Source organism: Ranitomeya variabilis, chromosome 1, assembly GCF_051348905.1.
Source record: "Ranitomeya variabilis isolate aRanVar5 chromosome 1, aRanVar5.hap1, whole genome shotgun sequence".
Lineage (NCBI taxonomy): Eukaryota > Metazoa > Chordata > Amphibia > Anura > Dendrobatidae > Ranitomeya > Ranitomeya variabilis.
Genome location: NC_135232.1, coordinates 9,070,968 through 9,096,459, shown reverse-complemented (window position 1 = coordinate 9,096,459; position 25,492 = coordinate 9,070,968).

Sequence of the window (25,492 nt, the reverse complement as noted above, 5' to 3'; positions counted from 1 at the left end):
TCGTGGTGGAGGTGAGTCCACATCCACCAGCAAGGACTCTTCGGTCGCCACGGCAGGGTCGGCGCTGTTACCTGCTTCCGGAGCACCTCCGGCGTCGGCCTCTGCTGCCGGTTGCGGTACCAGTGCCTGGTGATGACGCGGTCCCTCACCAGCGATGCCCGCTCGCCGGCACAGACTCCGGAACTGCCGGCACAGCTCTTCCACCTCCGCTCCGAGGATTTCCTGGTCTGCGCAGCCTGGTAGGAGCTCCTTCGGCTCCCATTGGCGGGGACTGGTACGGGTCTTCTCCCCCTCTCCTGGGTGACTTCCGCTCGCCATGCTGCCAACCAGATTCTGCCTCGTGGCATCCAGTAGTTCTTGCTCCTCCCCGTCCGGAGGGCGGCCTCTCTCTCTCTCACCATCCCACACCAGGAGGCGGACCTTTCTCGTTGATGGACATATCTCCCGGACGTAGTAGTATCTGTGAGGGGCTGGTTCCACCTTCGCGCCACTCTTCCAGGCTACACCCATGATGACACGCCCTACCCTTCCTGCAAGCCACATGGTACTACAATGGCAGCGGTTTTGGCGGTAATACACAGTCTTTGCAATAAGTCACAGTCCAGGCACAATTCAATCACAGTTCCAAGGCACACATGACCCGGTCCTCGGGCTTAAGTAGGATCCTGTTCGTGACGCCAAGCTGGAGCGCCCCCACTGCTGCAGGGCCGAGGGGTACCCGGTACCGGGCCTCTCTGTCTCAGTTCTGGGGTTGTCACGGTGGCTAGACCCGGCCCGTGACCCTGCTGAGGGGTGTCCAATGAAGGTGGAGAGTGATGATGTTGTGCTGTGGTGCAGGTCGCGGTGAATAAGCGAGGACACCAGGTTGCAGTCTATTTACCTCTTTACTGAAGGCTCAGGATCCTCAGTCCGAAATACGGTTAACCGGGCGGTGAGAGTCCGGCCGGTCCGATGGCACCTCCAGAGTTCCCTTTGTAGGTGGAAATCTGTGCCTACCTTCTAGCGCTTGTGTGTTGTGGTCCTCCCCTGCTGTGCTTACGGGATAGTCCCCACATGTTGTGTCTGTTTCTGAAGTTCCCTCACAACTCGATTATGATGTTCTTCTTCGTCCCCCAGATGATATGGCTAGGACGCACCCATATGACGGGTAGGCTCGGAGGTCTTCCGGGACCCTAGTGTCGCCCCTCTCCAGTTGTTGCCCCCTATGTCTTCTTAGGTGATTTGGGTGAGACAGCCCGCCTATAACTGACTGTCCTGCCGTAGGTTTGAAGTAAGGCCTGGAGCTCTATACTTCCTCGGCGTTCCGGCCACCGGCTACGCGCCTCAGTAGGATGTTGCCTCGATCTTACAGCACGACTCCTACTGGTGTTTCTCCTTGTTGCGTTGATCTCGTTTCTCACTCAGCACAATAAACCTCGCTTCTTGTCCTTTCTTGGGGTACCGCCGCGATCAGGTGAAGGCGCGGTCCCGTAACGTTCTTTCTGTTCGCTAGGCCTCTGTCAGGATCCCACCCCTGACAGGGACCCCCCTGAATCTTCCCCTACAACACCCTCTGCCACAGGATGTTGCCTGGTTCCAACCCAGTCAGCTTCTGACTAACTTCCTATCCAGCCCCCAGTTTTACCCGAGTGTGAGGAGTGGCCTAATACACCCTTAGCTCCCCCTGGAGGCCAGACTGTGAAATGTATTGGTGTATGTGATACCTGGTCAGGTGAACTCCTTCAGTGCCATCAGACGTACCATAGCCCCCCTTAGCGGCGGAGCATCAGTACTGCAACGACCAGGACTCTGGGGCGCTGCACATACACTAGAATAAAAGCATATTAAAATGTAACAACCACACCACTAGTCCCATGGTGAATACTCATGAAAGACAGCCCAAAATACAAATAGTAATATATATGCTATACACCACAACAATAATGGCAACCAAAAAATACCTATATATGAAAATCAATGATTAGACAGCACATAAGGAAGACCTGTAAAGTGGGGAATAAAACCCCCTAAGCCCTATAAAAAAGTAATATGGCTCAATGATTCAATAATACAGATGTAATAGTACAAACAAATTAAAGAGCACAGAGGGTCTGGGCGTCCCCAGATACCCCCACTATGAATGAGTAGCCTTGCTATAGAAGACGAGCCTGTGACTATCAAGGGGCCATAATAGGCAAAAAAAAAAAAGGGAGGTAATACCAGCAAAAGGTAAATTAAATCAAAGGAAAAGTATATAAATATAAAGCAGGGTGATCAGGTGGAACAAGAATATCACCCAGGCTATAGAAAAGTGCCCACAAAGGTCAGGGTATGTGGCACAATGGTAGAAAGAACACAAGGTATGAGTATAAATATAAATCACCCGATCAGGTCATCCAGTCTGCGGTCTGGGCTGTCAGAAGTCAGGAGTAAAGGAAGATGATCCCGGGATCCAGTAGGTGTATTGCTGCTGAGCGCAGCTTCGTCAGGGGACTTCCCCTGATGAAGCTGCGCTCAGCAGCGATACGCGTGGGGCCTCCCCACACCTACTGGATCCCGGGATCATCTTCCTTTACTCCTGACTTCTGACAGCCCAGACCGCAGACTGGATGACCTGATCGGGTGATTTATACTTATACTCATACCTTGTGTTCACAGGCTCGTCTTCTATAGCAAGGCTACTCATTCATAGTGGGGTATCTGGGGACGCCCAGACCCTCTGTGCTCTTTAATTTGTTTGTACTATTACATCTGTATTATTGAATCATTGAGCCATATTACTTTTTTATAGGGCTTAGGGGGTTTTATTCCCCACTTTACAGGTCTTCCTTATATGCTGTCTAATCATTGATTTTCATATATAGGTATTTTTTGGTTGCCATTATTGTTGTGGTGTATAGCATATATATTACAATTTGTATTTTGGGCTGTCTTTCACGAGTATTCACCATGGGACTAGTGGTGTGGTTGTTACATTTTAATATGCTTTTATTCTAGTGTATGTGTCTCTGTTTTCAATAAACATTTTGTATTTGTTGCTACTCAGCTTGTATTTTTCTGGGTGTGCGCTCCATTTGCGTGTCTGCTTTTCTTGGTTGCTCCATTATGTCCTTTTGGCTATGCATGGTGCTGCACCCCTTTATAGATCTACTATTAGCATAGCATTGCATTTGCCCAGCTGTGGTGCTCCCTATTTGCCTATAAATCCCCATATGATTAGTTATGCAGATTATTGTCATGTTCCTTCATTGTTACTGTTTTGCTCCTAAAAATATTGATTTTAATTTTACTATTTTGTAAATCCACCTTTGGTTTTTAGCTCGGCCTGACTCCTTCTGCTCTCCATCAGATTCAAACATGTCACTATCAAAACCTGATCTCAGATCTCTTCTACACGCTCCCCATGTTGGTGCACACTGGTCGGCGCACTTAGGGATGTAACGAGTCTTGCAATGTGACTTGGAATTGGAAATAAACAACGTATGCACTACCGAAAGAGGTGCCAAGTGAGCTGGCGGTGTGCCTACCAGGTGTGTATAGGGATACACTCCTGTGGATCCGGCTATATTCTTGTCCGGTATGCAGACTGTAGCCTGAAATAATGCAGGATGTTGAGTTCCATATAATTGGTGATTCAGCGGAGACATAGCGGTGTGTAAATAAAGTGACTAACCGACCCGTATTCCTTCAAGTGTCCAGTGTGTAGCCCAGCGACGCGGTGTCCACTGCTTGTCTGATGTGGGAGTGTGGAGCACCGGAACTTAAGAGGAAGTGGATGTGGCTAAAGTCCGGCCAGCGTGTGAGTGCAGGAGCGTCATTGTAGGTGCTGGGCGTGCGCATAGCCTGCGTTCCACCAAAGTACGGTGGCTGATGAGGAAAAAGTGCCTTATGCTATGTTGTCCCTCAAGATGGTAGTGGGACAGCCAGCGAAATGTGACTCGTGGTGGTGAAAGGAGGTGGGAGCAGTCAATAGAGGCGACTCTGTAGAGGGAGATACATAGTTAGTATATTTTCCCATCCACACTCAGGCAAACGATTGAAAATACGTGATTACTTTACATGTGACACATCTTTCGTGGTCTATCTTATTAAATGTCCCTAGTGTATATAGGGGAAACTACCCAGCCAGTGAGGGATCGGATATCGAAACACAAATCTACCATCCGATGCAATAACCTTCTCCTTCCGATACCCCAACACTTCGCCTCTCATAAACACAATGTCTCCCAATTGAAATGTCAAATGGTAGAACATGTAGCACAACTAAGGCGGGGAGATGATCGAGTTCAGAGATTAAAACCACGTGAAGCATATTGGATCCACACTTTAGGGACCCTATATCCCAGAGGTCTCAATAGGGACTATGATCTGCTATCATTTATCTAAGGGCTCTTTCACACGTCCTGATATTTCCGGTACCGGAAAAACCGGTACCGGAGATATCCGTGTCCGTATGTCCGTGTGCTCAAGTGGCACATCAGTGTGGCACACGTGCGGCATCCGTGTGCCGCCCGTGTGCCGCCTGAGGACCACACGGACCGTGCAGGAGAGACAGCGCTACACTAAGCGCTAAGCGCTGTCCCCCCCGCATGTGGTGCTGAAGGCAGAATCCATCTCTTCTCCCCCAGCGTTCGTTGGAGAGAAGAGATGAAAGATCGATTTTTATTTTTTTTTTGTGAAAAATAAATTTTGCATGTGCCCCCCGCCTCCCCCCTCAGTGCGCCGCCTGGCCCCTTGCCGCAGAAATACTCACCTAGCTCCCGCGATGTCTCCTCTGTCCTCTCCGCGCTGGCAGCTTCTTCTGTGTGAGCGGTCACGTGGTACCGCTCATTACAGTCAGGGAATATTCCTCACTGTAATGAGCGCTCCCACGTGACCGCTCACACAGAAGAAGCTGCCAGCACACGGAGGAGAGTGCACACTGTTCTCCGTGTGCACGTGTGCTGTCCGTATTGTGGTCCGTGCTGCCGGTAGAAAACGGACATGTCTACGTGTTTTCAGCACGGACATACGGTCCGTGTGAAAACACGCACATGTGCATAGACCCATTCATTTAAATGGGTCTACGTGTGTCAGTGTCTCCGGTACGTGAGAAAACTGTCACTACACGTACCGGAGACACTGACGTGTGAAAGAGGCCTAAGGCTGTATCCCCAGAATATTCGCTAGACATTATTCTATCATGTACCAAAGTGGATTAATCACTATGTAATAAGTTGTACCTGTTTTTATTTGATCATGTGGATTGTGTATCATTCTCTATATATACTAACTGTGTATCTCCCTCCGCATCTGGACACCGTGTCGCTGGGCTACACGCTGGACACGTGAAGGAATACGGGTCGGTTAGTCACTTTATTTACACACCACTATGTCTCCGCTGAATCACCAATTCTATGGAACTCAACATCCTGCATTATCTCAGGCTACAGTCTGCATACCGGACAAGAATATAGCCGGATCCACAGGAGTGTATTCCTATACAATCCTGGTAGGCACACCGCCAGCTCACTTTTATCTACCAGTGCGGCACGTCACTTCTATATTATTCCTATGTCCACACTTTACCTATAGATCATAGGCTACCACAGCTCCACAGCGCGGTTCATAACAATTCCTGCTTCTTCTTGACGAGTAGGGTATGCCATGTTACATCTCTTTATCTCCATGTAACTATATCTGTATATCTCCTGCCGTTTTATACTGCTGAAAGCCAAAAGCCTTGCTATGGGATTATGCGGATGCACAATATGTTGGTGTTTACTTTCTCCGTACATGAATCTATTTGACATGTTCTTTGACAATTGTTACTATTTATGTATATACTTCATTTATTTTCTGAGTGATGACAACCCATTTTTGTTTTTTATTATTCTATGTTTAGTTACTGAGGAAGGCCAAAAAGGCCGAAACGTTTACATTTCTCCTTTGCCACAATAAAAGGAGATTCACCTTAAGTTGAGTGCCAGGTTTTATCTACACTGTGTTCCAAATTATTCTGCACATAGAGTTCAGGAGTGATAAGGATAGAATTTTTGTGTTTGTCATTTACACTCATTGCTGGTGATGTGTGTCAGGGCTCTTTATATCACTGAAAGCAATTGCAGAGACCTGTGCACATTAGTTTGGCCGGTGTGTCCAAATAAAGGCAAGACTACTTAAGAAGGCTGTTCCACATTATTAAGCAGCCTACATTTTTTGCCAAAATGGGAAAGAAAAAGGATGTGTCGGCTGCTGAGAAGCAACAAATTGTGGAGTATTTAGGTCAAGGCATGACTACAATCAACATTGCCAAGACACTTCATCGTGATCATCGCACAATCAAGAAGTATGTAGCTGATTCCCAGCACACACGTGTGCGTGCTGATAAGGAAAAATTGAGGACTCTTTCCAACAGGCAATTGCGTAAGGTTAAAAGAGCAGCTGCAAAAATGCCTTGTCATAGCAGCAGACCAGTTTTTGAAGCTGCTGGTGCCTCCAACGTCCCCAGAACAACAAGATGCAGGGTCCTTCAGAGGTTTGCAGCTGTGCGTAAGCCATCCTGTCCACTACCTCTATCCACTGCACACAAGCAGAAACGGCTCCAGTGGGTCAAACGATACATGAAGACTGACTTCCAAACTGTTTTGTCCACCGATGAGTGCCGTGCAACGCTCGATGGTCCAGATGGATGGAGTGGAGGATGGCTGGTTGGTGGACACCCCATGAAAACACGGCTAAGGCGCCAACAAGGAGGAGGTGGAGTAATGATTTGGGCTGGAATCATGGGGAGAGAGATTGTCGGCCCCTTTATAATCCCTGAAGGGGTAAAGATGAACTCCATAATCTATGTGGAGTTTCTAAAACAACACTCCTGCCATGGTTCAAGAGGAAGAACCGTGCTTTCCGCAGCAAGATCATTTTCATGCATGATAATGCACCGTCTCATGCTGCAAAAAACACATCTGCATCTCTGGCTGCTATGGGCATAAAAGAGGACAAACTTATGGTGTGGCCACCATCTTCCCCTGACCTCAACCCCATTGAGAACCTCTGGAGCATCATCAAAAGGAGTGTCTATGATGGCGGGAGGCAGTTCACATCTAAGCAACAGCTCTGGGAGGGTATTGTGTCCACATGCAGAACAATTGGAGCAGAAGCCATCCAAAAACTGACAAATTCAATGGACGAGAGAGTTCAGAAGCTTCTTTCCAACAAGCGGTCCTATGTGCAAATGTAACATCACCGAGAATAAAGTTTTCACTTGAAAACTGTTTGATTTCATTTTGTAATAAGCTGATAATGCTTAGAACTTCACAATTGACCATTTGTTTGTTCAAAATAAAATAAAAAAGGTTGAAAACTCTGCTGTGCATAATAATTTGGAACATGCATTTTGAGTGTTTATTTTTTTAACCCCTTCACCCCAAAGCCTGTTTTCACCTAAGTGACACGGCCAATTTTTACAATTCTGACCACTGTCACTTTATGAGGTCATAACTCTGAAACGCTTCAACGGATCCTGGTGATTCTGAGATTGTTTTCTCGTGACATATTGTACTTTATGATAGTGGTAAAACTTCTTCGATATGACTTGCATTTATTTGTGAAAAAAACAGAAATTTGTCGAAAATTATGAAAATTTAGCAATTTTCAAATTTTTCGTTTTTATGCCCTTAAATTAGAGAGTTATATCACATAATATAGTTAATAAACAACATTTCCCACATGTCTGCTTTACATCAGCACAATTTTGGAAACATAATTTTTTTTTGTTAGGGAGTTATAAGGGTTAAAAGTTGACCAGCGATTTCTCATTTTTGCAACAAAATTTGCAAAACCATTTTTTTTACGGACCACCTCACACTTGAAGTGACTTTGAGGGGTCTATATGACAGAAAATGTCCAAAAGTGACACCATTCTAAAAACTGCACCCCTCAAGGTACTCTAAACCACATTCAAAAAGTTTATTAACCCTTCAGGTGCTTCACAGGAATTTTTGGAATGTTTAAAAAAAATTGAACATTTAACTTTTTTTTCACAAAATTTTTACTTCAGATCCAATTTGTTTTATTTCACCAAGGGTAACAGGAGAAATTGGACCAAAAAAGTTGTTGTACAATTTGTCCTGAGTACGCCGATACCCCACATGTTGGGGTAAACCATTGATTGGGCACATGGCAGAGCTCGGAAGGGAAGGAGCGCCATTTGACTTTTCAATGCAAAATTGGCTGGAATTGAGATCGGAACCCATGTCGTGTTTGGAGAGCCCCTGACGTGCCTAAACAGTGGAAACCCCCACAAGTGACACCATTTTGGAAAGTAGACCCTCTAAGGAACTAATCTAGATGTGTGGTGAGCACTTTGAACCTCCAAGTGCTTCACAGAAGTTTATAATGTGGAGCCGTAAAAAAAATTAATATTAATTTTCACAAAAAATGATCTTTTTGCCCCAAATTTTTTATTTTCCCAAGGGTAGCAGGATAAATTGGACCCCAAAAGTTGTTGTGCAATTTGTCCTGAGTACGCTGATACTTCATATATGGGGATAAACCACTGTTTGGGCGCATGGCAGAGCTCGGAAGGGAAGGAGCGCCATTTGACTTTTCAATGCAAAATTGGCTGGAATTGAGATCGGAACCCATGTCGTGTTTGGAGAGCCCCTGACGTGCCTAAACAGTGGAAACCCCCACAAGTGACACCATTTTGGAAAGTAGACCCTCTAAGGAACTAATCTAGATGTGTGGTGAGCACTTTGAACCTCCAAGTGCTTCACAGAAGTTTATAATGTGGAGCCGTAAAAAAAATTAATATTAATTTTCACAAAAAATGATCTTTTTGCCCCAAATTTTTTATTTTCCCAAGGGTTGCAGGATAAATTGGACCCCAAAAGTTGTTGTGCAATTTGTCCTGAGTACGCTGATACTTCATATATGGGGATAAACCACTGTTTGGGCGCATGGCAGAGCTCGGAAGGGAAGGAGCGCCATTTGACTTTTCAATGCAAAATTGGCTGGAATTGAGATCGGAACCCATGTCGTGTTTGGAGAGCCCCTGACGTGCCTAAACAGTGGAAACCCCCACAAGTGACACCATTTTAGAAAGAAGACCCCCTAAGGAACTTATTTAGATGTGTGGTGAGCACTTTTAACCCCCAGTTGTTTCACTAAAGTTTAGAATGTAGCGCTGTGAAAATCAAAAAATCATTTTTTCTTTCCACAAAATGATGTTTTAGCCCGCAATTTTTTTCCCCCCATGGGTAACAGGAGAAATTGGACCACAAAAGTTATTGTCCAATTTGTCCTGAGTACGCTGATACCCCATACATTGGGGGGAACCACTGTTTGGGCGCACGGCAGAGCTCGGAAGGGAAGGAGCGCCGTTTGAAATGCAGACTTAGATGGATTGGTCTGCAGGTGTCATGTTGCATTTGCAGAGCCCCTGATGTACCTAAACAGTAGAAACCCCCCACAAGTGACCCCATATTGGAAACTAGACCCCCCACGGAACTTATCTAGATGTGTTGTGAGAACTTTGAACCAACAAGTGTTTCACTACAGTTTATCACGCAGAGCCGTGAAAATAAAAAATATTTTTTTTCCACAAAAATTATATTTTAGCCCCCACATTTTTATTTTCCCAAGGGTAACAGGAGAAATTGGACAACAAAAGTTGTTGTGCAATTTGTCCTGAGTACGCTGATACCCCATATATGGGGGGGAACCACTGTTTGGGCACACGGCAGAGCTCGGAAGGGAAGGAGCGCCGTTTGAAATGCAAACTTAGATGGATTGGTCTGCAGGTGTCATGTTGCATTTGCAGAGCCCCTGACAGGGCCGGACTGGGACTAAAATTCAGCCCTGGCATTTGAAGTTACACAGGCCCACTTGTCACATGGTGACTGTATAATATCTTTGTACACTTGTAGGCAGGGCCGGTTTTAGGCAAAGTGGGGCCCTAGGCAAAGTTTAAAATGGGTCCCCAAATGCTAACATATTGCACATCACACAGAAGCCTTTCTGTTGTATTTACGTGCGCTGAGTTCAGGCCGCTAAACGAGTTTGATCGACAATACTGAAGTTGTTCAACGCTTGTTTCCCGGCCTCTTTCCACCAGCTGAGGAATAATGATGAGACAGAACGATCACTAATAGATCACCATACAGTATCATGTTTTCAGCAGCACATCTACAGTTTACACTGGTAATGTGCTGCTGACAACAAGGCTTTTTGTTCCAGCAAAAACAATCCGAATATGCAGCATTTTACTTGTTTAGTAAAATACACCCCATAGTCCTCCATATATTATAATGTGCTCCATAGTCCTCCATATAGTATAATACACTCCCTATAGTCCTCCATATATTAAAATACACTGCTCAGTCCTCCACATAGTATAATACACTCCTCATAGTCCTCCATATAGCATAATACAATCCTCATAGTCCTCCATATAGCATAATACAATCCTCATAGTGCTCCATATAGTATAATGCACCGCCACAGTCATCCATGTAGTACAATTCACTTCCCATAGTATAATGCACCCCATAGTTCTTCATATAGTATAACGTATTCCCCATAGTCCTCGATACAGTATAATGCAGCCCACATATAGTATAATGCAGCCACCCCAGAGTATAATGCAGCCACCCCAGAGTATAATGCAGCCACCCCAGAGTATAATGCAGCCACCCCACAGAGTATAATGCAGCCACCCCAGAGTATGTAACCCCCATAGAATATAATACAGCCCACCTCCCCATAATATATAATGTAGCCCCCCATAGAATATAATGCAGCCCCCCATAGTATATAACGCAGCCTCCCCCATAGAATATAATATACCCCCACAATAGTATATAACACAGCCACATAGTACATAACATAGCCTCCCCCATAGAATATAATATACTCCCCATAGTATATAGCAAAGCCCGCATATTATATAGCACAAACCGCATAGTATACAGCACAGCCTGCATACTATAGCACAGCTCGCGTAGTAGATAACACAGCCCACACAGCAGTATTCAGCACAGACCACACAGTAGTATACAGCACAGACCACACAGTAGTATACAGCACAGCCCACGTAGAAGTATACAGCACAGTCCACACAGTAGTATACAGCACAGCCCACAGAGTAATATATACAGCACAGCCCACAAAGTAATATATACAGCACAGCCCACAAAGTAATATATACAGCACAGCCCACAGAGAACTATATACAGCACAGCCCACAGAGAACTATATACAGCACAGCCCACAGAGAACTATATAAAGCACAGCCCAGAGTACTATATACAGCACAGCCCAGAGTACTATATAAAGCACAGCCCAGAGAGTACTATATACAGCACAGCCCAGAGAGTACTATATACAGCACAGCCCAGAGAGTACTATATACAGCACAGCCCACAGAGTACTATATACAGCACAGCCCACAGAGTACTATATACAGCACAGCCCACAGAGTACTATATACAGCACAGCCCACAGAGTACTATATAAAGCACAGCCCAGAGTACTATATACAGCACAGCCCAGAGTACTATATAAAGCACAGCCCAGAGAGTACTATATACAGCACAGCCCAGAGAGTACTATATACAGCACAGCCCAGAGAGTACTATATACAGCACAGCCCACAGAGTACTATATACAGCACAGCCCACAGAGTACTATATACAGCACAGCCCACAGAGTACTATATACAGCACAGCCCACAGAGTACTATATACAGCACAGCCCACAGAGTACTATATACAGCACAGCCCACAGAGTACTATATACAGCACAGCCCACAGAGAACTATATACAGCACACAGTAGTATACAGCACAGAGCACAGCCCACAGAGAACTATATACAGCCCACAGTAGTATACAGCACAGAGCACAGCCCACAGAGAACTATATACAGCACAGAGCACAGCCCACAGAGAACTATATACAGCCCACAGTAGCATACAGCACAGAGCACAGCCCACAGATAACTATATACAGCCCACAGTAGTATACAGCACAGAGCACAGCCCACAGAGAACTATATACAGCACAGAGCACAGCCCACAGAGAACTATATACAGCCCACAGTAGCATACAGCACAGAGCACAGCCCACAGAGAACTATATACAGCCCACAGTAGTATACAGCACAGAGCACAGCCCACAGAGAACTATATACAGCCCACAGCAGTATACAGCACAGAGCACAGCCCACAGAGAACTATATACAGCCCACAGCAGTATACAGCACAGAGCACAGCCCACAGAGAACTATATATAGCACAGAGCACACAGTAGTATACAGCACAGAGCACAGCCCACAGAGAACTATATACAGCCCACAGCAGTATACAGCACAGAGCACAGCCCACAGAGAACAATATACAGCCCACAGCAGTATACAGCACAGAGCACAGCCCACAGAGAACTATATATAGCACAGAGCACACAGTAGTATACAGCACAGAGCACAGCCCACAGAGAGCTATATACAGCCCACAGCAGTATACAGCCAGGGTGGATAAAAATCAATGTTTTTTTAAAAAAATCAAAAAAATCGGATTTTTTTGATTTAAATCGGATTTTTTTGATTTAAATCGGATTTTTTTCAATAAACTGCTTTTTGAAGAAAATATTTTACCATCCAAAGGTTCTTCCATCATGAGATAAAGCTGAGTTGTTTAACTCAGTAGAATAAAGGCTGTATATGTGTAACATTCACAATGCCATGCTCTTCCAGAGGTTTCTGTAGGATGCTGACTATCCAACAAGTTTGGGAATGTCAACTGAATGGAAAAAGAAACTAAACCAAAAGTGAAACCAAGCTAGAAGTGTGGAATTAAAGGGGCAGTATGAACAAAATGTGGAGGCTATTAATAGTTTATACAATTAAGACATGCTGCTTTTAAACACCTACCTATTGCCATATAGTAAAACAAAAAAGATTTTTACTTACTTTGGGGTCCCCCCCTCACCCTGGCGTTAGATCGTTGCCCCTAGTTTCGTCCGTGTAACTATGGGCGCACATGCGCACTGCTCTCACTTCTCATTTTAATCGTGATTTATATTAAAAAAAACCTTTTGATTTAAATCAGTGATTTAAATCATGATTAAAATCATGATTTAAATCGATCCGATTTAAATAGAAAAAAATCTTTTGATTTAAATCGTGATTTAAATCATGATTTAAATCGGCGTGATTTAAATCAATCCACCCTGTATACAGCACAGAGCACAGCCCACAGAGAACTATATACAGCCCACAGCAGTATACAGCACAGAGCACAGCCCACAGAGAACTATATATAGCACAGAGCACACAGTAGTATACAGCACAGAGCACAGCCCACAGAGAGCTATATACAGCCCACAGCAGTATACAGCACAGAGCACAGCCCAGAGAACTATATATAGCACAGAGCACACAGTAGTATACAGCACAGAGCACAGCCCACAGAGAGCTATATACAGCCCACAGCAGTATACAGCACAGAGCACAGCCCACAGAGAACTATATACAGCCCACAGTAGTATACAGCACAGAGCACAGCCCACAGAGAGCTATATACAGCCCACAGTAGTATACAGCACAGAGCACAGCCCACAGAGAACTATATACAGCCCACAGCAGTATACAGCACAGAGCACAGCCCACAGAGAACTATATACAGCCCACAGCAGTATACAGCACAGAGCACAGCCCACAGAGAACTATATATAGCACAGAGCACACAGTAGTATACAGCACAGAGCACAGCCCACAGAGAGCTATATACAGCCCACAGCAGTATACAGCACAGAGCACAGCCCACAGAGAACTATATACAGCCCACAGCAGTATACAGCACAGAGCACAGCCCACAGAGAACTATATATAGCACAGAGCACACAGTAGTATACAGCACAGAGCACAGCCCACAGAGAGCTATATACAGCCCACAGCAGTATACAGCACAGAGCACAGCCCACAGAGAACTATATATAGCACAGAGCACACAGTAGTATACAGCACAGAGCACAGCCCACAGAGAGCTATATACAGCCCACAGCAGTATACAGCACAGAGCACAGCCCACAGAGAACTATATACAGCCCACAGTAGTATACAGCACAGAGCACAGCCCACAGAGAGCTATATACAGCCCACAGTAGTATACAGCACAGAGCACAGCCCACAGAGAACTATATACAGCCCACAGCAGTATACAGCACAGAGCACAGCCCACAGAGAACTATATACAGCCCACAGCAGTATACAGCACAGAGCACAGCCCACAGAGAACTATATATAGCACAGAGCACACAGTAGTATACAGCACAGAGCACAGCCCACAGAGAGCTATATACAGCCCACAGCAGTATACAGCACAGAGCACAGCCCACAGAGAACTATATACAGCCCACAGTAGTATACAGCACAGAGCACAGCCCACAGAGAGCTATATACAGCCCACAGTAGTATACAGCACAGAGCACAGCCCACAGAGAACTATATACAGCCCACAGCAGTATACAGCACAGAGCACAGCCCACAGAGAACTATATACAGCCCACAGCAGTATACAGCACAGAGCACAGCCACACAGAGAACTATATATAGCACAGAGCACACAGTAGTATACAGCACAGAGCACAGCCCACAGAGAGCTATATACAGCCCACAGCAGTATACAGCACAGAGCACAGCCCACAGAGAACTATATACAGCCCACAGTAGTATACAGCACAGAGCACAGCCCACAGAGAGCTATATACAGCCCACAGTAGTATACAGCACAGAGCACAGCCCACAGAGAACTATATACAGCCCACAGCAGTATACAGCACAGAGCACAGCCCACAGAGAACTATATACAGCCCACAGCAGTATACAGCACAGAGCACAGCCCACAGAGAACTATATATAGCACAGAGCACACAGTAGCATACAGCACAGAGCACAGCCCACAGATAACTATATACAGCCCACAGTAGTATACAGCACAGAGCACAGCCCACAGAGAACTATATACAGCACAGAGCACAGCCCACAGAGAACTATATACAGCCCACAGTAGCATACAGCACAGAGCACAGCCCACAGAGAACTATATACAGCCCACAGTAGTATACAGCACAGAGCACAGCCCACAGAGAACTATATACAGCCCACAGCAGTATACAGCACAGAGCACAGCCCACAGAGAACTATATACAGCCCACAGCAGTATACAGCACAGAGCACAGCCCACAGAGAACTATATATAGCACAGAGCACACAGTAGTATACAGCACAGAGCACAGCCCACAGAGAACTATATACAGCCCACAGCAGTATACAGCACAGAGCACAGCCCACAGAGAACAATATACAGCCCACAGCAGTATACAGCACAGAGCACAGCCCACAGAGAACTATATATAGCACAGAGCACACAGTAGTATACAGCACAGAGCACAGCCCACAGAGAGCTATATACAGCCCACAGCAGTATACAGCACAGAGCACAGCCCACAGAGAACTATATACAGCCCACAGCAGTATACAGCACAGAGCACAGCCCACAGAGAACTATATATAGCACAGAGCACACAGTAGTATACAGCACAGAGCACAGCCCACAGAGAGCTATATACAGCCCACAGCAGTATACAGCACAGAGCACAGCCCACAGAGAACTATATATAGCACAGAGCACACAGTAGTATACAGCACAGAGCACAGCCCACAGAGAGCTATATACAGCCCACAGCAGTATACAGCACAGAGCACAGCCCACAGAGAACTATATACAGCCCACAGTAGTATACAGCACAGAGCACAGCCCACAGAGAGCTATATACAGCCCACAGTAGTATACAGCACAGAGCACAGCCCACAGAGAACTATATACAGCCCACAGCAGTATACAGCACAGAGCACAGCCCACAGAGAACTATATACAGCCCACAGCAGTATACAGCACAGAGCACAGCCCACAGAGAACTATATATAGCACAGAGCACACAGTAGTATACAGCACAGAGCACAGCCCACAGAGAGCTATATACAGCCCACAGCAGTATACAGCACAGAGCACAGCCCACAGAGAACTATATACAGCCCACAGCAGTATACAGCACAGAGCACAGCTCACAGAGAACTATATATAGCACAGAGCACACAGTAGTATACAGCACAGAGCACAGCCCACAGAGAGCTATATACAGCCCACAGCAGTATACAGCACAGAGCACAGCCCACAGAGAACTATATATAGCACAGAGCACACAGTAGTATACAGCACAGAGCACAGCCCACAGAGAGCTATATACAGCCCACAGCAGTATACAGCACAGAGCACAGCCCACAGAGAACTATATACAGCCCACAGTAGTATACAGCACAGAGCACAGCCCACAGAGAGCTATATACAGCCCACAGTAGTATACAGCACAGAGCACAGCCCACAGAGAACTATATACAGCCCACAGCAGTATACAGCACAGAGCACAGCCCACAGAGAACTATATACAGCCCACAGCAGTATACAGCACAGAGCACAGCCCACAGAGAACTATATATAGCACAGAGCACACAGTAGTATACAGCACAGAGCACAGCCCACAGAGAGCTATATACAGCCCACAGCAGTATACAGCACAGAGCACAGCCCACAGAGAACTATATACAGCCCACAGTAGTATACAGCACAGAGCACAGCCCACAGAGAGCTATATACAGCCCACAGTAGTATACAGCACAGAGCACAGCCCACAGAGAACTATATACAGCCCACAGCAGTATACAGCACAGAGCACAGCCCACAGAGAACTATATACAGCCCACAGCAGTATACAGCACAGAGCACAGCCCACAGAGAACTACATATAGCACAGAGCACACAGTAGTATACAGCACAGAGCACAGCCCACAGAGAGCTATATACAGCCCACAGCAGTATACAGCACAGAGCACAGCCCACAGAGAACTATATACAGCCCACAGTAGTATACAGCACAGAGCACAGCCCACAGAGAGCTATATACAGCCCACAGTAGTATACAGCACAGAGCACAGCCCACAGAGAACTATATACAGCCCACAGCAGTATACAGCACAGAGCACAGCCCACAGAGAACTATATACAGCCCACAGCAGTATACAGCACAGAGCACAGCCCACAGAGAACTATATATAGCACAGAGCACACAGTAGCATACAGCACAGAGCACAGCCCACAGATAACTATATACAGCCCACAGTAGTATACAGCACAGAGCACAGCCCACAGAGAACTATATACAGCACAGAGCACAGCCCACAGAGAACTATATACAGCCCACAGTAGCATACAGCACAGAGCACAGCCCACAGAGAACTATATACAGCCCACAGTAGTATACAGCACAGAGCACAGCCCACAGAGAACTATATACAGCCCACAGCAGTATACAGCACAGAGCACAGCCCACAGAGAACTATATACAGCCCACAGCAGTATACAGCACAGAGCACAGCCCACAGAGAACTATATATAGCACAGAGCACACAGTAGTATACAGCACAGAGCACAGCCCACAGAGAACTATATACAGCCCACAGCAGTATACAGCACAGAGCACAGCCCACAGAGAACTATATACAGCCCACAGTAGTATACAGCACAGAGCACAGCCCACAGAGAACTATATACAGCCCACAGCAGTATACAGCACAGAGCACAGCCCACAGAGAACAATATACAGCCCACAGTAGTATACAGCACAGAGCACAGCCCACAGAGAACTATATATAGCACAGAGCACACAGTAGTATACAGCACAGAGCACAGCCCACAGAGAGCTATATACAGCCCACAGCAGTATACAGCACAGAGCACAGCCCACAGAGAACTATATATAGCACAGAGCACACAGTAGTATACAGCACAGAGCACAGCCCACAGAGAGCTATATACAGCCCACAGCAGTATACAGCACAGAGCACAGCCCACAGAGAACTATATACAGCCCACAGTAGTATACAGCACAGAGCACAGCCCACAGAGAGCTATATACAGCCCACAGTAGTATACAGCACAGAGCACAGCCCACAGAGAACTATATACAGCCCACAGCAGTATACAGCACAGAGCACAGCCCACAGAGAACTATATACAGCCCACAGCAGTATACAGCACAGAGCACAGCCCACAGAGAACTATATATAGCACAGAGCACACAGTAGTATACAGCACAGAGCACAGCCCACAGAGAGCTATATACAGCCCACAGCAGTATACAGCACAGAGCACAGCCCACAGAGAACTATATACAGCCCACAGCAGTATACAGCACAGAGCACAGCCCACAGAGAACTATATATAGCACAGAGCACACAGTAGTATACAGCACAGAGCACAGCCCACAGAGAGCTATATACAGCCCACAGCAGTATACAGCACAGAGCACAGCCCACAGAGAACTATATATAGCACAGAGCACACAGTAGTATACAGCACAGAGCACAGCCCACAGAGAGCTATATACAGCCCACAGCAGTATACAGCACAGAGCACAGCCCACAGAGAACTATATACAGCCCACAGTAGTATACAGCACAGAGCACAGCCCACAGAGAGCTATATACAGCCCACAGTAGTATACAGCACAGAGCACAGCCCACAGAGAACTATATACAGCCCACAGCAGTATACAGCACAGAGCACAGCCCACAGAGAACTATATACAGCCCACAGCAGTATACAGCACAGAGCACAGCCCACAGAGAACTATATATAGCACAGAGCACACAGTAGTATACAGCACAGAGCACAGCCCACAGAGAGCTATATACAGCCCACAGCAGTATACAGCACAGAGCACAGCCCACAGAGAACGATATACAGCCCACAGTAGTATACAGCACAGAGCACAGCCCACAGAGAGCTATATACAGCCCACAGTAGTATACAGCACAGAGCACAGCCCACAGAGAACTATATACAGCCCACAGCAGTATACAGCACAGAGCACAGCCCACAGAGAACTATATACAGCCCACAGCAGTATACAGCACAGAGCACAGCCCAGAGAACTATATACAGCCCACAGTAGTATACAGCACAGAGCACAGCCCACAGAGAACTATATACAGCCCACAGCAGTATACAGCACAGAGCACAGCCCACAGAGAACTATATACAGCCCACAGCAGTATACAGCACAGAGCACAGCCCACAGAGAACTATATATAGCACAGAGCACACAGTAGTATACAGCACAGAGCACAGCCCACAGAGAGCTATATACAGCCCACAGCAGTATACAGCACAGAGCACAGCCCACAGAGAACTATATACAGCCCACAGTAGTATACAGCACAGAGCACAGCCCACAGAGAGCTATATACAGCCCACAGTAGTATACAGCACAGAGCACAGCCCACAGAGAACTATATACAGCCCACAGCAGTATACAGCACAGAGCACAGCCCACAGAGAACTATATACAGCCCACAGCAGTATACAGCACAGAGCACAGCCCACAGAGAACTATATATAGCACAGAGCACACAGTAGCATACAGCACAGAGCACAGCCCACAGATAACTATATACAGCCCACAGTAGTATACAGCACAGAGCACAGCCCACAGAGAACTATATACAGCACAGAGCACAGCCCACAGAGAACTATATACAGCCCACAGTAGCATACAGCACAGAGCACAGCCCACAGAGAACTATATACAGCCCACAGTAGTATACAGCACAGAGCACAGCCCACAGAGAACTATATACAGCCCACAGCAGTATACAGCACAGAGCACAGCCCACAGAGAACTATATACAGCCCACAGCAGTATACAGCACAGAGCACAGCCCACAGAGAACTATATATAGCACAGAGCACACAGTAGTATACAGCACAGAGCACAGCCCACAGAGAACTATATACAGCCCACAGCAGTATACAGCACAGAGCACAGCCCACAGAGAACAATATACAGCCCACAGCAGTATACAGCACAGAGCACAGCCCACAGAGAACTATATATAGCACAGAGCACACAGTAGTATACAGCACAGAGCACAGCCCACAGAGAGCTATATACAGCCCACAGCAGTATACAGCACAGAGCACAGCCCACAGAGAACTATATACAGCCCACAGCAGTATACAGCACAGAGCACAGCCCACAGAGAACTATATATAGCACAGAGCACACAGTAGTATACAGCACAGAGCACAGCCCACAGAGAGCTATATACAGCCCACAGCAGTATACAGCACAGAGCACAGCCCACAGAGAACTATATATAGCACAGAGCACACAGTAGTATACAGCACAGAGCACAGCCCACAGAGAGCTATATACAGCCCACAGCAGTATACAGCACAGAGCACAGCCCACAGAGAACTATATACAGCCCACAGTAGTATACAGCACAGAGCACAGCCCACAGAGAGCTATATACAGCCCACAGTAGTATACAGCACAGAGCACAGCCCACAGAGAACTATATACAGCCCACAGCAGTATACAGCACAGAGCACAGCCCACAGAGAACTATATACAGCCCACAGCAGTATACAGCACAGAGCACAGCCCACAGAGAACTATATATAGCACAGAGCACACAGTAGTATACAGCACAGAGCACAGCCCACAGAGAGCTATATACAGCCCACAGCAGTATACAGCACAGAGCACAGCCCACAGAGAACTATATACAGCCCACAGCAGTATACAGCACAGAGCACAGCCCACAGAGAACTATATATAGCACAGAGCACACAGTAGTATACAGCACAGAGCACAGCCCACAGAGAGCTATATACAGCCCACAGCAGTATACAGCACAGAGCACAGCCCACAGAGAACTATATATAGCACAAAGCACACAGTAGTATACAGCACAGAGCACAGCCCACAGAGAGCTATATACAGCCCACAGCAGTATACAGCACAGAGCACAGCCCACAGAGAACTATATACAGCCCACAGTAGTATACAGCACAGAGCACAGCCCACAGAGAGCTATATACAGCCCACAGTAGTATACAGCACAGAGCACAGCCCACAGAGAACTATATACAGCCCACAGCAGTATACAGCACAGAGCACAGCCCACAGAGAACTATATACAGCCCACAGCAGTATACAGCACAGAGCACAGCCCACAGAGAACTATATATAGCACAGAGCACACAGTAGTATACAGCACAGAGCACAGCCCACAGAGAGCTATATACAGCCCACAGCAGTATACAGCACAGAGCACAGCCCACAGAGAACTATATACAGCCCACAGTAGTATACAGCACAGAGCACAGCCCACAGAGAGCTATATACAGCCCACAGTAGTATACAGCACAGAGCACAGCCCACAGAGAACTATATACAGCCCACAGCAGTATACAGCACAGAGCACAGCCCACAGAGAACTATATACAGCCCACAGCAGTATACAGCACAGAGCACAGCCCACAGAGAACTATATATAGCACAGAGCACACAGTAGCATACAGCACAGAGCACAGCCCACAGATAATTATATACAGCCCACAGTAGTATACAGCACAGAGCACAGCCCACAGAGAACTATATACAGCACAGAGCACAGCCCACAGAGAACTATATACAGCCCACAGTAGCATACAGCACAGAGCACAGCCCACAGAGAACTATATACAGCCCACAGTAGTATACAGCACAGAGCACAGCCCACAGAGAACTATATACAGCCCACAGCAGTATACAGCACAGAGCACAGCCCACAGAGAACTATATACAGCCCACAGCAGTATACAGCACAGAGCACAGCCCACAGAGAACTATATATAGCACAGAGCACACAGTAGTATACAGCACAGAGCACAGCCCACAGAGAACTATATACAGCCCACAGCAGTATACAGCACAGAGCACAGCCCACAGAGAACAATATACAGCCCACAGCAGTATACAGCACAGAGCACAGCCCACAGAGAACTATATATAGCACAGAGCACACAGTAGTATACAGCACAGAGCACAGCCCACAGAGAGCTATATACAGCCCACAGCAGTATACAGCACAGAGCACAGCCCACAGAGAACTATATACAGCCCACAGCAGTATACAGCACAGAGCACAGCCCACAGAGAACTATATATAGCACAGAGCACACAGTAGTATACAGCACAGAGCACAGCCCACAGAGAGCTATATACAGCCCACAGCAGTATACAGCACAGAGCACAGCCCACAGAGAACTATATATAGCACAGAGCACACAGTAGTATACAGCACAGAGCACAGCCCACAGAGAGCTATATACAGCCCACAGCAGTATACAGCACAGAGCACAGCCCACAGAGAACTATATACAGCCCACAGTAGTATACAGCACAGAGCACAGCCCACAGAGAGCTATATACAGCCCACAGTAGTATACAGCACAGAGCACAGCCCACAGAGAACTATATACAGCCCACAGCAGTATACAGCACAGAGCACAGCCCACAGAGAACTATATACAGCCCACAGCAGTATACAGCACAGAGCACAGCCCACAGAGAACTATATATAGCACAGAGCACACAGTAGTATACAGCACAGAGCACAGCCCACAGAGAGCTATATACAGCCCACAGCAGTATACAGCACAGAGCACAGCCCACAGAGAACTATATACAGCCCACAGCAGTATACAGCACAGAGCACAGCCCACAGAGAACTATATATAGCACAGAGCACACAGTAGTATACAGCACAGAGCACAGCCCACAGAGAGCTATATACAGCCCACAGCAGTATACAGCACAGAGCACAGCCCACAGAGAACTATATATAGCACAGAGCACACAGTAGTATACAGCACAGAGCACAGCCCACAGAGAGCTATATACAGCCCACAGCAGTATACAGCACAGAGCACAGCCCACAGAGAACTATATACAGCCCACAGTAGTATACAGCACAGAGCACAGCCCACAGAGAGCTATATACAGCCCACAGTAGTATACAGCACAGAGCACAGCCCACAGAGAACTATATACAGCCCACAGCAGTATACAGCACAGAGCACAGCCCACAGAGAACTATATACAGCCCACAGCAGTATACAGCACAGAGCACAGCCCACAGAGAACTATATATAGCACAGAGCACACAGTAGTATACAGCACAGAGCACAGCCCACAGAGAGCTATATACAGCCCACAGCAGTATACAGCACAGAGCACAGCCCACAGAGAACTATATACAGCCCACAGTAGTATACAGCACAGAGCACAGCCCACAGAGAGCTATATACAGCCCACAGTAGTATACAGCACAGAGCACAGCCCACAGAGAACTATATACAGCCCACAGCAGTATACAGCACAGAGCACAGCCCACAGAGAACTATATACAGCCTACAGCAGTATACAGCACAGAGCACAGCCCAGAGAACTATATACAGCCCACAGTAGTATACAGCACAGAGCACAGCCCAGAGAACTATATACAGCCCACAGCAGTATACAGCACAGAGCACAGCCCACAGAGAACTATATACAGCCCACAGCAGTGTACAGCACAGAGCACAGCCCACAGAGAACTATATATAGCACAGAGCACACAGTAGTATACAGCACAGAGCACAGCCCACAGAGAGCTATATACAGCCCACAGCAGTATACAGCACAGAGCACAGCCCACAGAGAACTATATACAGCCCACAGTAGTATACAGCACAGAGCACAGCCCACAGAGAGCTATATACAGCCCACAGTAGTATACAGCACAGAGCACAGCCCACAGAGAACTATATACAGCCCACAGCAGTATACAGCACAGAGCACAGCCCACAGAGAACTATATACAGCCCACAGCAGTATACAGCACAGAGCACAGCCCACAGAGAACTATATATAGCACAGAGCACACAGTAGCATACAGCACAGAGCACAGCCCACAGATAACTATATACAGCCCACAGTAGTATACAGCACAGAGCACAGCCCACAGAGAACTATATACAGCACAGAGCACAGCCCACAGAGAACTATATACAGCCCACAGTAGCATACAGCACAGAGCACAGCCCACAGAGAACTATATACAGCCCACAGTAGTATACAGCACAGAGCACAGCCCACAGAGAACTATATACAGCCCACAGCAGTATACAGCACAGAGCACAGCCCACAGAGAACTATATACAGCCCACAGCAGTATACAGCACAGAGCACAGCCCACAGAGAACTATATATAGCACAGAGCACACAGTAGTATACAGCACAGAGCACAGCCCACAGAGAACTATATACAGCCCACAGCAGTATACAGCACAGAGCACAGCCCACAGAGAACAATATACAGCCCACAGCAGTATACAGCACAGAGCACAGCCCACAGAGAACTATATATAGCACAGAGCACACAGTAGTATACAGCACAGAGCACAGCCCACAGAGAGCTATATACAGCCCACAGCAGTATACAGCACAGAGCACAGCCCACAGAGAACTATATACAGCCCACAGCAGTATACAGCACAGAGCACAGCCCACAGAGAACTATATATAGCACAGAGCACACAGTAGTATACAGCACAGAGCACAGCCCACAGAGAGCTATATACAGCCCACAGCAGTATACAGCACAGAGCACAGCCCACAGAGAACTATATATAGCACAGAGCACACAGTAGTATACAGCACAGAGCACAGCCCACAGAGAGCTATATACAGCCCACAGCAGTATACAGCACAGAGCACAGCCCACAGAGAACTATATACAGCCCACAGTAGTATACAGCACAGAGCACAGCCCACAGAGAGCTATATACAGCCCACAGTAGTATACAGCACAGAGCACAGCCCACAGAGAACTATATACAGCCCACAGCAGTATACAGCACAGAGCACAGCCCACAGAGAACTATATACAGCCCACAGCAGTATACAGCACAGAGCACAGCCCACAGAGAACTATATATAGCACAGAGCACACAGTAGTATACAGCACAGAGCACAGCCCACAGAGAGCTATATACAGCCCACAGCAGTATACAGCACAGAGCACAGCCCACAGAGAACTATATACAGCCCACAGCAGTATACAGCACAGAGCACAGCCCACAGAGAACTATATATAGCACAGAGCACACAGTAGTATACAGCACAGAGCACAGCCCACAGAGAGCTATATACAGCCCACAGCAGTATACAGCACAGAGCACAGCCCACAGAGAACTATATATAGCACAAAGCACACAGTAGTATACAGCACAGAGCACAGCCCACAGAGAGCTATATACAGCCCACAGCAGTATACAGCACAGAGCACAGCCCACAGAGAACTATATACAGCCCACAGTAGTATACAGCACAGAGCACAGCCCACAGAGAGCTATATACAGCCCACAGTAGTATACAGCACAGAGCACAGCCCACAGAGAACTATATACAGCCCACAGCAGTATACAGCACAGAGCACAGCCCACAGAGAACTATATACAGCCCACAGCAGTATACAGCACAGAGCACAGCCCACAGAGAACTATATATAGCACAGAGCACACAGTAGTATACAGCACAGAGCAC